General features: G+C 41.9%; 1 protein-coding gene across 1 annotated transcript in view; it reads left to right on the top strand.

Moving 5' to 3' along the window:
- Positions 1-10673: 10673 nt before the first annotated feature.
- Positions 10674-13000, top strand: part of ELAPOR2 (endosome-lysosome associated apoptosis and autophagy regulator family member 2) — a 50181-nt gene continuing 47854 nt past the window's right edge. Inside the window, exon 1 of the mRNA XM_010165361.1 lies at positions 10674-10791. The gene's annotated coding sequence lies outside the window, so the exon portion shown is untranslated. The remainder of the gene's footprint in view (positions 10792-13000) is intronic.

Below are 13000 nucleotides of genomic sequence, written 5' to 3'. Positions count from 1 at the left end.
TACCAAATTTTATCAGCCAGGGAGAGGTGGAGCCTGTGGGTTAAATGATGACAGAATTATCCTTGTGTGAGTTTTTCTGTGTGCATATGAAAATGCACATACAGGCACAATACGTGCCCACACACTAGTTAAAGGTGACTGTATTTGCCTGTGTTTAGTGCACCATGGAGGCCCTACCTAGACAATAGCCATAAATGAAATGTCATCAGATCATTAACGCATCCCGACTTGTTAACAAAATAATCACATGATTTGTAGTTAAAAAAGCCAGATGAAAGACTTGCTGAGCAATATTCCTCCCAGTCCCCTGATGTGTGCATATATTAGAAATCCATCTGATACAAAGCATGGGACAAAAATGATTGATAGCAGGTTGCAGTGCTCTTTATTACAACAAAATAATTGATCATGTCTAGCAGATTTTCCTCCCAGCGGAAACTCTGGGTATTGAACATGTCTCTCTCATTTCTCTTCTACCCTTGCTGTTGGAAACACGCCAGACAGTTTCATACCATCATTTAAATTTATTGGTGACTTGAGAAAGTTGTGTCACCCTTGAGGCAGTTAACTTTCAAATAAAAAGTTTGGTGACATTGTAGGAGATAGAGAGATGGATATTATAAAAAGTTTTCTGATGAGATGGTGGAACTCCTCAATCCAGTCCTGCTTCAGCAGGTCCCATATGAGAGCTGCCTTGAGATGTTTTTACTGAATCTTGACCACTCTTATTTGAGTGGCATCCTATTCTAAATCCAAAATACTATGAAAGTATTAACCAGCACTTTTTTCATAGTCCTGCACAGTGGACCCCAAAAGCGAATGATGGCAGGAATATCCCTTCAACCTAGAGAGGAGGCTTCTTGTATCAGATGATGACAGAGATGTGTTGGTGGAGAAACAGGGGGAAACATCTGCTGATTCCTGTGCCATACTATTTGACAGCTAACGCCCTCTTTCTGGCAGGTGTTTGGTGGCTCTAACCACCAGAGGCACAGTGACAGGTTATTAACCTGTAGTGTTTACAGGGTCTATCCTGACAGAAACATCCTCTTTGAGGCTTCTGTAACCAGCCTATTAGAGAGTCTTAAATGTAAAGAAAATAAGTGCTCCAAGCCTTTCATTCTTCTGAAGCTATGCAGACAGTGGGTGAAATGCTGTGGAATTGCATTAGTTAATTTACATCTATTTTGTGGTTTTGCCCTTTTCCTGTAGAGTAAGAAGTATTATCTGTTTAAGGAGTCAGCTTCTGGATTCCACTCCTGACCTGTCTCATAATTTGACTTTAGGTAAGACACTCAAAAATGGACTGGTTCCCAAAATAATCTGCAGAGAAGTATATCATCTCCAGGTGTGCAAGATGAGATGATACTTGTGATGCAGATGAGTGAAGACTTCTTAGAGACTCCACAACAAGCTAGTGGTTGACCAATGAGGAGGACTTGTGCCTCTGGTCCAAACAAACCTACCTATGCATTACAAAAGAGCCCTCATCCTCCTGTTTGCTCTCCTGCTGTTTTTACAAGGTACCATTTACTACTTCCATCTCACATACTTTATCTGAGATGTGTCTACAGCCTTCACTCCCACATCTCCGAATCACCCAAGTCAAGTTATGGAGGGGACAGTGGAGCAGGATGAGAGGGTTTAGGTCATGCTTTTTCCTTTAGCAAAAAAGTATTTCAGGGCTTCAGATACTATGCTAGCACATTTGAATTCATTACTGATGGCTTTCCTGTGAGTTGCTTTATGTAAAGTGAGGTGGGGGGAAGTATTAAAACAAGAGTCAGCTTTTCACCCAAGATGCAGTTAGAACACAAAGTTTATTAACTCTATTTTTATGGCTTGATTGGCATTTAAAAAAAAAAAAAATCTCTCTTTGATGAAGATTTGTAAGGTTTTGTTGCTATGAACCAGAATATGCATTTGGAAATTCTGTTGAGTGACTGTGGAGATGTGTATCCCTAGAGACTGTCTGAATTTCATACTCATTAAACTGTTCTGTGGTGCCTGTGAGAGACCCAAACCCTTGCATAACAGAGCTGTGAAAGCTGGGAGAGGAGACATCAGGATCAAGGTGGACTTTCACCATCAGTTTAACCCAGTATAAGTCTACGTGGCCATTAAGTCAGTCCTGTCCCTGCTTTTTTTCCCCTCTCCACCTTTCCATCTTGGCCACTCGTTGCCACTCTGCTCTGTGTCCACAGCAGCACTCGTGCAGCATGAGATGAACTGGATCAGGGAGCTGTTCTGGCTGAAAAGTAGTGAAGAAAAATGACTTTATGGTGGGTCAGGTTCTTCTAAGCCATAGTGCTGACACAAGGGAAGGGGAAAAACATGGGCTGGGGAAGGCATACGGCCCAATATCCCTTAACTTATTAAACTATCACTGGAGATGCCTCCATACATATAGCTTGTCTGGCTGAAAATAATCTTTTTGGGGGCCATTTTGCACCATCCTGTAGAATTATCTATTTGGTATCTCCACCCATGAAATTCAAAGGGATGATCTTGAAAGGTAGAAAGGTCTTTGCTTTCTCTAGAGTTTTATTTGCAAGGATGGCAATGCCCATCACCTGTTATTTAATACTTAGGGCGATGAGTACAAGAGCTGGTTGACTGTGGCTCATTCTGTTGTCCTTTGAAGTCAGTGGATATCTTTTATTGACTTAGCTGGGCAACAGAGGAGGCAATGGCTGAACAAGCCACTGTTTTACTAAAGACTACCTGTCTCTGTAGGTTGCAAAAATAAATAATCACAGACACTTTCAAAGATGACTGGGCTAGGGCTGCACATAGCTTATTTGTGAAATTTTATTTAGAAGAAAAAGAAATTTCTCAGTCAAAGGGCTGCTGGTTGACCTGACCTTTTCAGACTGAAAATGGTCACTGAAAAGATAAATAGGATAATTATAATAAAAACTCTCCTGAAACTGCTGCTGAAAGGGATTTGTCAAAAGCTGTAGAAATGTCAGAGTGAAAAAGCACACCATCTCTGCTGAAAGATGATTGTGTCTGACCCTGTCTGGTGCCCAGTGAGGCTGGTGAAGTCTCCACCGATTTCAGCCAGAGTGCGGGTGGCTGAAAGCCAAGAGAAGACACTGCTCAGAGCACAGCCCTGAATTTTCATGCAGGTGATGTTGTGTTACATAGGAAAGCACTATCGCTAACAAACCATGTAAATGCATAGTAAATGTATAGTATGGTAAATGCAGTTCTGTGGAAGCAGCCAGCCAGCCTTTGGTGCCAGCCTACTCTCTGAATCTGTTAATGTGTTGGAAAGGGCTGTGCTTTTCAACAAGTAAAGGCTTCACCCCTATATATTTCTCCTAGCTCTTGTGCTCAGCTTCCTTGATGATGATAACTGCTTCATTAGCTGCCTGATGAATGGTCCATGCACATTAGCTTCATTTTATCTAGAGGATAACTATGAGCTTTACCCTGGGAAGTGATGTTAACATCCATCACTGGGGGTTTTCTAAGAGGTTAGACAAACTTCTGTCAGGAATGGTTTAGGTATAGGGGAGTCCAAGAAGATGGACTACATGACTTCTGAAGTCATTTAGCAAGGCTTCTAGCCTTGCTATCTCTTACTTTAAAGCTCTGTCATAGCAATAAACACAATATTTCTATGACAAGCGTCTCTGGGAAGCTCAGTGAACAGGTGGGTTCCTCTTGGACTAGGAGCTGTTCAGATGCTGCCCCAATGCATTCAAAACTGAAATGGCAGCCCAGCATGTCACAGCTGGATGAAGAGGTACAGAGCAAAGGACTTGTTCCATCTAACCACAGATGCTTGTATGGAAACATATGTGTCTAAGCCAGGCTAGCTAACTCCTTCAGCTCTGGAGGAAGAAAGGAGTACAGTTCACATGTCCTGCTCTGGATGTCCAAGATGTGCTGGAAATACCTCCTCTCTCTGCTGACCATCATCCCATGCTGCAGCATGCTGACCAAGGGCAAAGGAAGTCCTTTGACCTGGTTGGTGTGAGAACTCAGTGCCTTTCTCATTTCCACTGGGACACAATATTCATCCGAACACTTTTGTAGCAGCAGTTTGTTTCTAAACATTGATAAGGGTTGTCTCTGTCCTCCTCCTGCTGATGGAGCTGCTCATGGCTCTCTGAACTTACTCCATCATTCTACTGAGATCTGTCCACTGCAGGTCACTCCACTCACTGGCCTAGGACTAGACATTTATTTGAACACATTTGAGTTAGACTCCTGGAAATTATGTTTAAACAGGTTATATAAAAATGTACCCAAAATGTCATTTATTCTGAATCCTCACAAATATTGATGATATATTTTTGCTGAATTTTGGCTTTCATTCAGTAAACCTCTTCAGTTCATCTTTAATTTGCAGATGGCTTTGGCAGTGTTTCAACCTCAGCTTCTGGTAGTTGAAACCTGGTGCTTGAATTAGACTCAAGATGCAAATAGCCCGATTTTCAGAAAGTCTGAATATATGCAGCTGCCTTGCGGGGTTCTAAGTAATGCAATTAGAGCTGGGTTTCTCACTGCCAAAAAAGCCACAAATGAATTAGAAGTCTGGAAAGCGAAATGTGGCAGAATACACATGAATGTCTTTAGGAATTTGGGGATTCAGGAGAAGGGATGGAAATAATTGAAAGCTTGGCTCAAGTTTTCAGCTGGAAAGCACTAATATACGTAGTTTCAAAGGAGATTAAAGAGGAACGTGATCACATTCAGGGGACGCGTAGAGCTGAGCATTAGGTCTGAATGAGTGATGTGACAGTGACAGAGCTGTGCTGATGGACAGCTCTGCTGCTCACTCATGGGCTGGGATGGTAGGAGCACAGAAGGGAAACAGGAATATTTACTGATGCCAGAGGATATACTAGAAATAATGAGTGCAGTAAAAGAGGAGGATGGGCTAGAAGCTTGAAACTAATAAGAAATGGGAACTTGCATCTCCTCTTTCATAGCCTAAATTAGGAGAAGTGACTGATAGGAGCCCTTGAAAGCACTGGAGTAATCTCAGAGTGTTGAAAGTGTGGTCCTTGAGTGTGCTAATGCTGCAGAGACCAGACACAGGGAAACACAGCCACGCAGAGAGACTGCTGTGTTTCTACATCTGCTGTCTTTTGGGATGTCACCTCTTGGAAATGAAGGTGAAGTGAAAGCATTGTTTCCTTTTCAGTGTGATTAGTCTGTGTGGATCTCAAGAATGCTCAATGGGGTTGAACTCATCTCCTCCTGAATTCATTCTTTCTTTAAAGAGGCTTTTTAAAAAAAAAAATAAAAAAAAAATGGACAGCTAATCCCTGTCGCAAATATAGATAGCACATGGGTCTGTAAAGATTACAGATGCCACTTCTGGCAAGCAATATCTTTTAATAGCATTGTGTCCAGTTAATCAGGTTAAGCAAGTAGTATCAGTGGAACAAGCAGTGCAAGTTCAAGGAAGGAGTAAGTGACAGACCTCCTGAGAGTTGTTGTTTAGTAATATTGTGGCAAGTATGGTAGAAGGTTTTTTTGTTTTGTTTTTTTTTTGGCTCAGTGATGTCTGTAGTTGGAAAACATCATGAGCAGAGCAAGCTGTTAAATTGCAAAAGACTTTTGCTATTATATTTCATAACAGATATGGTAAATGTTTATTGCTCATGGGCTTCATCCATTGTTTCTGCCCAGATCAAGTGTTCAGTGCATTGGGAACTGGTTGTAAGGGCTTGTGCTCTCTCTGCCCTTCTGTTCTAGTTAAGTGGGAAGGGCTACAGGGCATCTCCCATCTAGGTGAAAGGAGGGAATGAAAAAATTGGTACAGAAAAATAGGAAAGGCATTGAAGTAGGTGTTGCTCTTTGTCATGGAGAAAGCTCCGTCCTACAGAGAATTGTCTGGGAAAAAGTTCTCCAGTCGATGGGGAGGAAACCGATACCTCTGGAGTTTCAGAAGTGCCCTGAAATAGGCATTTACTTATAAGATGAGAGGAGCTGTGCCCTGGAAATGCCAGTGTCTGTCAAGTGTTGTAAAGGACTGTGAGATAACTAGTTCAGATATAGAAGTCTGCCCTGGAGACATCCAACACTAAATACACTGGCTCTAGGGACCTGGGCAAGGAGGAGCACTCAGTGCCACTTAAAGTCAAGAGACGGATTCTGTGAGAAGAGGGGCAGTGGAGCTGGAGGACACATGGTGGGAACGTGCCTCGCTGAAGTGTCACTCAGCTCATGGTGGGCTGGGAGCTGGGAGATGTCTGTGGGAGTTTTGCACAGGGTATGTGGGAGGTTGTTAGGCCCACACCATTGATCCCGTATCGATGCTCTTTGAACACGGCATGCTGGACAAATTCTGTTGGTTTTTTTCTCCCCCTGACCAGAGCTGTGACCAGTGCACCGTCTCTTTGACGTCATGTGCATGCAGAGGGCATCTTTTTTGAACGTGGTGTCCTTCAAAGAGAGTGCATGTACGTCAGAGAGTTTCTTACAACAGCTTTGCATGGTAGTGCAGATATGATTTTACTAATTCTCCAGGAACAGTAAAGCAAACTTCAGAAGAGGGTAAAACAAATATGCTTGCCTATTTTTGGCGGCGTTTTTCAGGTTACTATTAACCTTTCATTTGAAATTTAATGCTGAGGACTACACATTGATTTGGAGCAGCTTCTTGGAACATCAATTTTCCATTTAGAAAATTGCTTTTTTTTTTTTTTTAGCTTAACTCTATATGGGGTGTTGTTCATTTTTTTTTTTCTGAGGGACACTCTCCTATGGAAACCTACTCTTTGGATCTGAAATTCGAACTGGCTTTGTCAAAGCCTAGGAATTATGAGCAATAAAGTAGGAAATATTATAGGAAATAACAGCTGAACTGGGGGAGGGACATGTTTAGAACATTAAGGCCAAGCCTAGAAAAGTAATAAAACAGAGTCAGACTTACAGTTAAAATTAAAACAGGTCCATGGCCAACTTTAAAGGTACTATATGTCTGGATGATAGTGGGGAAAAAACATTGAAAGCAAAACCTGAGTAATAACTGGCAACAGATAACATCTGGCAATGGATTTGCTGTGAAATTAATTTCAGAGAACTGGTGGGTGAATAAATTTCTCCATCAGGGAGAAGAAATCCCAGCATAATGGAATGGCATTTTTCAGTGAGATGCAAAGGTGTTGCAAGTGTCCCAGGGTGCTGAGAAGGCTCCTCTGTCAGCCTTCTATATTTGGAAGTTCAAATTGCTGAGGCAGATGAGAAGTGCTGAGCCCAGTAAGCCAGTGTTAACGGGTGATTTCCAGTGCTGGTGTACATCACGTGTGCCCTGAGGGTATTGATGCAGCAGTCAGAGCATACTTCCAGCTTGCAGGGATAGACCTGAGCTATGCTGGATACTGAGGACAGCATCACCATGGCTGCTAAACCGGCTTGAGATACTGGGTCATTTTGCTGAACCAGAGCTCCAGGCAGTTATATTCACCCACTATAAGCAGCCAAGATGGTTAATTTAAAGCTAGCCAGTGGTGCAGCTGAAGCTCTGAGATGCTGTCATGCATGTGATGCAGCACAGATATAGTCTGTTTTTAAAAGAGTGATGTAGCTGGGCCCTCAGTGGTTATTTCTAGGTAAAACTGTAGTATAGGGAAGAAGATGGTAGTGGTGGTAGCTGGCATAGATTTTGGAGCTATGTGTGTGTGACCAAGAGCAGAAATTCATCTGCAGAGTCTTCATTACAGCCAATTACCAGAAGAAAAACCAAGTCTGTGGAATGGTTTCCAGACATAAAGTTGAGTTGGAGGTCAGATAGAAAACAAATAAACAAAAAAATTCCCCCTTTACCATAAAGGAACTCAGCACAGTAGAGGAAAAAGTAATGGAAGGAGACGATGTAAGAACTTAGTTCTGATGTACAGTCTTCCTTGTGAGTCTTGGGACTCCTCTGTGGACACAGCTAGCTGCACACAGGGATGGGGTGGTCAGAGGGAAGGATATCTGTTTGGTTCATCTCTCTGGAAACCTCATCTGACTGGCTAACGCCAGAGAGATTTTCATGATGGGATGGAAGAAGAGAGATGGAGACCTGACTCTTCTGCCTGAACTTGGAAGGAGAGCAGAAACCCTTTTTTCTTTATAATTTTAGTTACTGTCCTGAATTTTGACGCTCTGGTAATGGTTGTTAGTCAGACACCATTAGATGGGACGTTTCTGCACTGCATGGTGTGTCCGTCCCAGCTGCACCACTTCTGAGACCCCCTTTGGCTGCAGAGGGTTTGCATGCTGACTAGACATCCCTGAAGTATATTTTGAGAAGGTGGCTATGAGAGCAACCTGGATTGTTGATGCCAAACTGCCCTCTATAATTTTTTTGACGTGATATGAAATAGAAAAGAGATCTGAACAGGAGTCAGATTCAGAGCGTTTCAATATAACTTTCTTTGCTTCATTCCAGTCATTCCATTTAATTTGATAGATCATTTTTTTCTTAGGTGATTTGAAATATGTGATGGATCTATTACAGATATGTTATTTATATATTCTGGTTGCCTTATAGGCAGATTTCATACCAAGATGATTAAGGACTGTTTTTTTTTTTCTTTCCTTGAAGATTGTATAATGAGAGGAAAGGGGGAAAAATGCAAATTTTAATTGAGTATTTTTGTAGAGCTGAGAGTGTGGTATATCATATTTCATGTGTGGCTCTGGGTTCAGTAGTATCTTCTTATGCCTTGATTTATTTTTGAGACAAGTAGTTTTCCTTTCCGCCATGCTGTTAGTTAGGTTTCTAAACCATAGGTTGAATTTATTGAACCATAAAAATATTAATTCCAGAGAAATCAGAATATTATTTGCACTTGGATGCAAAATAGCAATGGCTTTAATGATGTTTAGGTAGGACTTTATTGACATCTGAATATCTCTGGAGAGCTATGGTAACAGTAGAAGTATTAAACTCAGTATTGTTTGTTTTTCTGTAAGTAAATGAGGAGAATTGCAAGTCTTCTCCTTGTGAGTCAGCTGAATATTTGCAGAGATTAACTGTTCTATACTAGAGCCAGCATGGACTGACTTACCCACCTGATTCCCCCTCTTCTGCCCCATCGTGTGGGATGTTGGCACTGCAAGGGGTCATAGAAGGACCAGGAAAAGACTGACCACCCTGTGTGCACAGAGTACCTCCTCCTACGGTAGTGTAGCTTAGGGACTGATGTCTGCAGACATGGTGGCACAGAACTTTAGGAAGGCAGAATTGCGCTGCCTCATGGTGGGGTTTTGCCGTAGTGGGAGTGAGCTATGCCAGCTAAGGAGCTCTTCTGCTTGTGCCTTGGGCTGCAAACATGACCACCGCCTTCCCCTTCTTTGGTTCATGGCCAGTCCTGCCAGGAGAAGCCAGCTAAATAGAAAGCAACAAACCAAATTTTATGGATCCACCACACCAGTCTACCCTAAAACTGTGTAAACCTCAAACCTGGGGCTAAAGCTCTGATCTTATTTTCCTCAATCCCATGATTTTGTGTGTTATTTTTATGGGCCACTCAGGGATGTGCGGTGTCAGACACAGGATTCCTCTGAGGAAATGAAGAAGTCTCCATCCAGACCAAGTGGCTGGTCTCCCTCTGTAGCCAGTGGAGAGAAAGAAGTGTTTCCAGCATGTGTGTTATCTCTTCATCCCCTCTGCAACACGTGTCTAAAATAGGCTTGTGGCCACCTTTTTCCCTCTATTGACTGCAAAAGGAGCTGGAGGTGGCCTTGCCCATGAGGAGATACCTCATGGAGCTTGGCAGTATGTGTCATTTTAATAGAGGTCTGTTCCCTCTGAAGAAGGGTATGCACCAATTCTGCCAACTTCACCCAAACTCTCTCTTGATACCAAACTGGTTCAAGAATGAAATGTTGCTGAGGTTTGTTTTAGTAGCAAAAGTCTGGGCTATGAATTTGGAAACAAAGCTACAAAGACAAAACTGAAAATGTAACTAGATGCGAGTCTAGATTGTATGTGGGATCTGAATCAATATTATTAGTAAGATAAATAGCTAATATTCTTTCCTAGCTAATGCTAGGAAGATTCTTACTGTGTTTCACTTAGACTGCTCAGGGCTTATCTCAGTCAGAGAGACCATGTGGAGGATCTCCCCTCACACAGTTATTCTGCCTTGAGGTACTCTCAGAGCTGACTCTGGATGGCATTTTCAGAGGTACCTCAATACTGGATTTCTCTCTCCTAATTTGTCTGGGCTTTCTCTGAAGTTGGTGAAGAGGGAAAAGCACTGGCAGAAGGTGGTTCATCCCATCCATCTTAGACTTCCAGTCTAACATGGGATGACATGTACTCTGGGTATGGCTTGCTCTATTGACTTAGGAGGAAGCCTGGTTGGCTACTGTAGATCAGATATCATGATGGCCACTCCCTTGGGATCAGTCCTGCTCTAAGAGACTGGGAAAAAAATTCTAGTGGAATCTGTGTCTTGTCTCTCAAGTGCTTTTGCAAATCCCACCCTCTGCCTCAGCATTTGTACTGCACAGCATCTGATGTGCTTTGTGCTTGCTCTGTGATGACACACAGTGATCATCAAAGCAGTGAGAGTGCTGCACAGTATGCTTCACGCCAGCTACTTCCTTTTTGGTTCAATTATAACCGAGTTTTCTAATCCCAGTCTTGATTAATGAGCTTTATATGCAAATGTTATGATGAAACTGAAACTCTTTGTAATTGCTTGCAGACAGATTACCACTTCGAGTACACAGAGTGTGACAGCAGTGGCTCCAGATGGAGGGTGGCTGTCCCGAATCCGTCGGTGGAGTGCTCTGGACTACCTGACCCGGTGAAGGGGAAGGAATGCAGTATGTTGGTGCTTTTCATTTTACAGACTGTGACTAGTTGTTTGTGCTATTTACCCTTATATGGCTTCTTAGCTCTGACATTGATGTCCTGAGTGCCCCTGAGTTAGTCCTTTCCCTCCAATCCTTCCCCTTGTCTCTTGGAGCTGTGGGGCAGGGGTGTCTTTGCAGTGTAGTTGTATAACTCAGTATCTGCTACAGGTACCCTTGTACCCTAGTTCACAGACAAGCCACAAGCCAGCATTGGAACAGGCCGCCCAGGGAAGTGGTGGAGTTACCATCCCTGGAGGTGTTTAAAAGATGTGTAGATGTGGTACTTAGGGACATGGTTTAGTGGTGGACTTGGCCTTGTTAGGTTTACGGTTGGATTCAATGATCTTAAAGGTCTTTTCCAACCAAAATGATTCTCTGATTCTATGATATTATGATTCTATGATTCTATTACAACATCCTTTGAAGAGATGTGGTTACTTATCTGTAGCTGCCATGCTCTCCAGTTTGTTTGTAGCTGTATTGGCCAAAATGGTGACCAGAAGTGGCCAAATTATATTTACATAGTGTCCACATTCTCATTACCTGCATTATTTAGCTACTAAATAAGCTGAATGCATAAGTAATGGTAAAAATCTTATTTGCCTGAGTTATTTTCATCATTAAATGCAAAGGCTTTTCAAAAGCTTTTGCATTTTATTTATGTATTTATTTTTAACAACTTGGACTGTTCTCATATCACTTTGTCCTGTGCTTTTTTTTGTGTTAAAACACTTCTTTGCATCTGAGAACAGAAGCAAACTGCTGCTCTGCAAGCACATTTGAACTATTCCCTCACTGTTCTGTAGCTTCCCAAGCTTCCCATCACACTTCCTTACTCTAGCAATTCTCTTCACAAAAGATCCTAGCAGTGCTTTACTTTCTCAGTAATTTGTACTAGAGAGTATAAATTATTGTATCTGGCAAGCAGGATGAACAATGGCAATGTCCTCTCAGCTCTAGTGTAGGAGAGGTGAGATTTTACTCACTTCTGACTCTTCTCCTGTAAAAGTTTATTGTTCATTTCTTTATAGCATATGTTCCAGCATAAGGCACATAAATGTTTTCTGTAAGCAGTGTTGACCACTGGAAGATTTCTGGCTGCTTACAAGCATCAGTTGAGAAGCTGTCTGTGTCATTCCTGGTATTTGAGTTTAGTTTCTGAGGTTTGAAATGTGGAATCTCTGTATATCCTTAGGATGTGTTTTTCAATTACAGAAATAGAGAGTTGGGAAGGACCCCAGGTGATCCCATAATTTATCCCCAGCCCAAATATATTGCTAGAGTAACAATGACTTTGTCATTCATGGTTCATGTTTGGCTGGACTGTTTTCAGGGACCTCTGGTGATGAAGAGCCTACAAGCTCCCCAGATATTTGCCCATCTATTTTGTTCTATTCATTTTCCCTCCTGTTACAGCTTTTTCTGCTGTTGAATCTCCCTTGTTCTTCAAGCCTGTTACTTTTTGCTGTCTGAAATATAAAGGGTAACATAGTGTTATCCCTTCTGCTGCACAACCACTTTTGGTGTACTCTGGAGTATATAGGTATAACTCTTTTTTTTTTTTTTTTCTGATATGCGCTATTTCTTCTTAAACCTTGTGATAAATGGTTTAAGGTGGAGCAACATTACACTTTCCTTTACTTTCTGCTACAGATTTAAAAAAATGGTGCACTTGCCTCTTTGTCTCCTCTTATTGGTGTGTCTTTCTGGTCTTAAATCAGTTCCAATGAAAATTCAACTGTTTTATAACAATAGATGAGTCTCTGGCTTCTCCATATCTGGATTGTGCTAGACAAAGGGACAACTTGCCCAGTAGATTGGCTGTCCTATTATACACCAATGTATTATTCTGTTAAATGTGCTAGAAAACTCATTTCAGTTGATTCCTCTTCTCCTTGTGTTGCTGTTAAGTCCCATGGCAATTCAGATGGTTTGAGAAACAATTGGATATTTGACTTTTTTACTGAGCCCTTCAGATCTCATCTCTCTGGGCTCTTGGGAGTGCAGCAGTGTTAATGTAGTTCTGTCCTTTTTTTGTGTGTGTCTGTAGTAGATTATCTGGCTTTAGGAGATGTCTGGCTATACTCTGAAAAGTCATTTTATGTTTCTCATCTCTTAGTCTTTCACCTTTTGCTTTAAGAACAACTAATCTTTCAGGCTGAAAACCTCAATCTGTCAA

Source organism: Antrostomus carolinensis, unplaced genomic scaffold (assembly GCF_000700745.2).
Source record: "Antrostomus carolinensis isolate BGI_N321 unplaced genomic scaffold, ASM70074v2 scaffold9363, whole genome shotgun sequence".
Taxonomy (NCBI): domain Eukaryota; kingdom Metazoa; phylum Chordata; class Aves; order Caprimulgiformes; family Caprimulgidae; genus Antrostomus; species Antrostomus carolinensis.
This window is presented reverse-complemented; position numbering and strand designations above follow the sequence as displayed.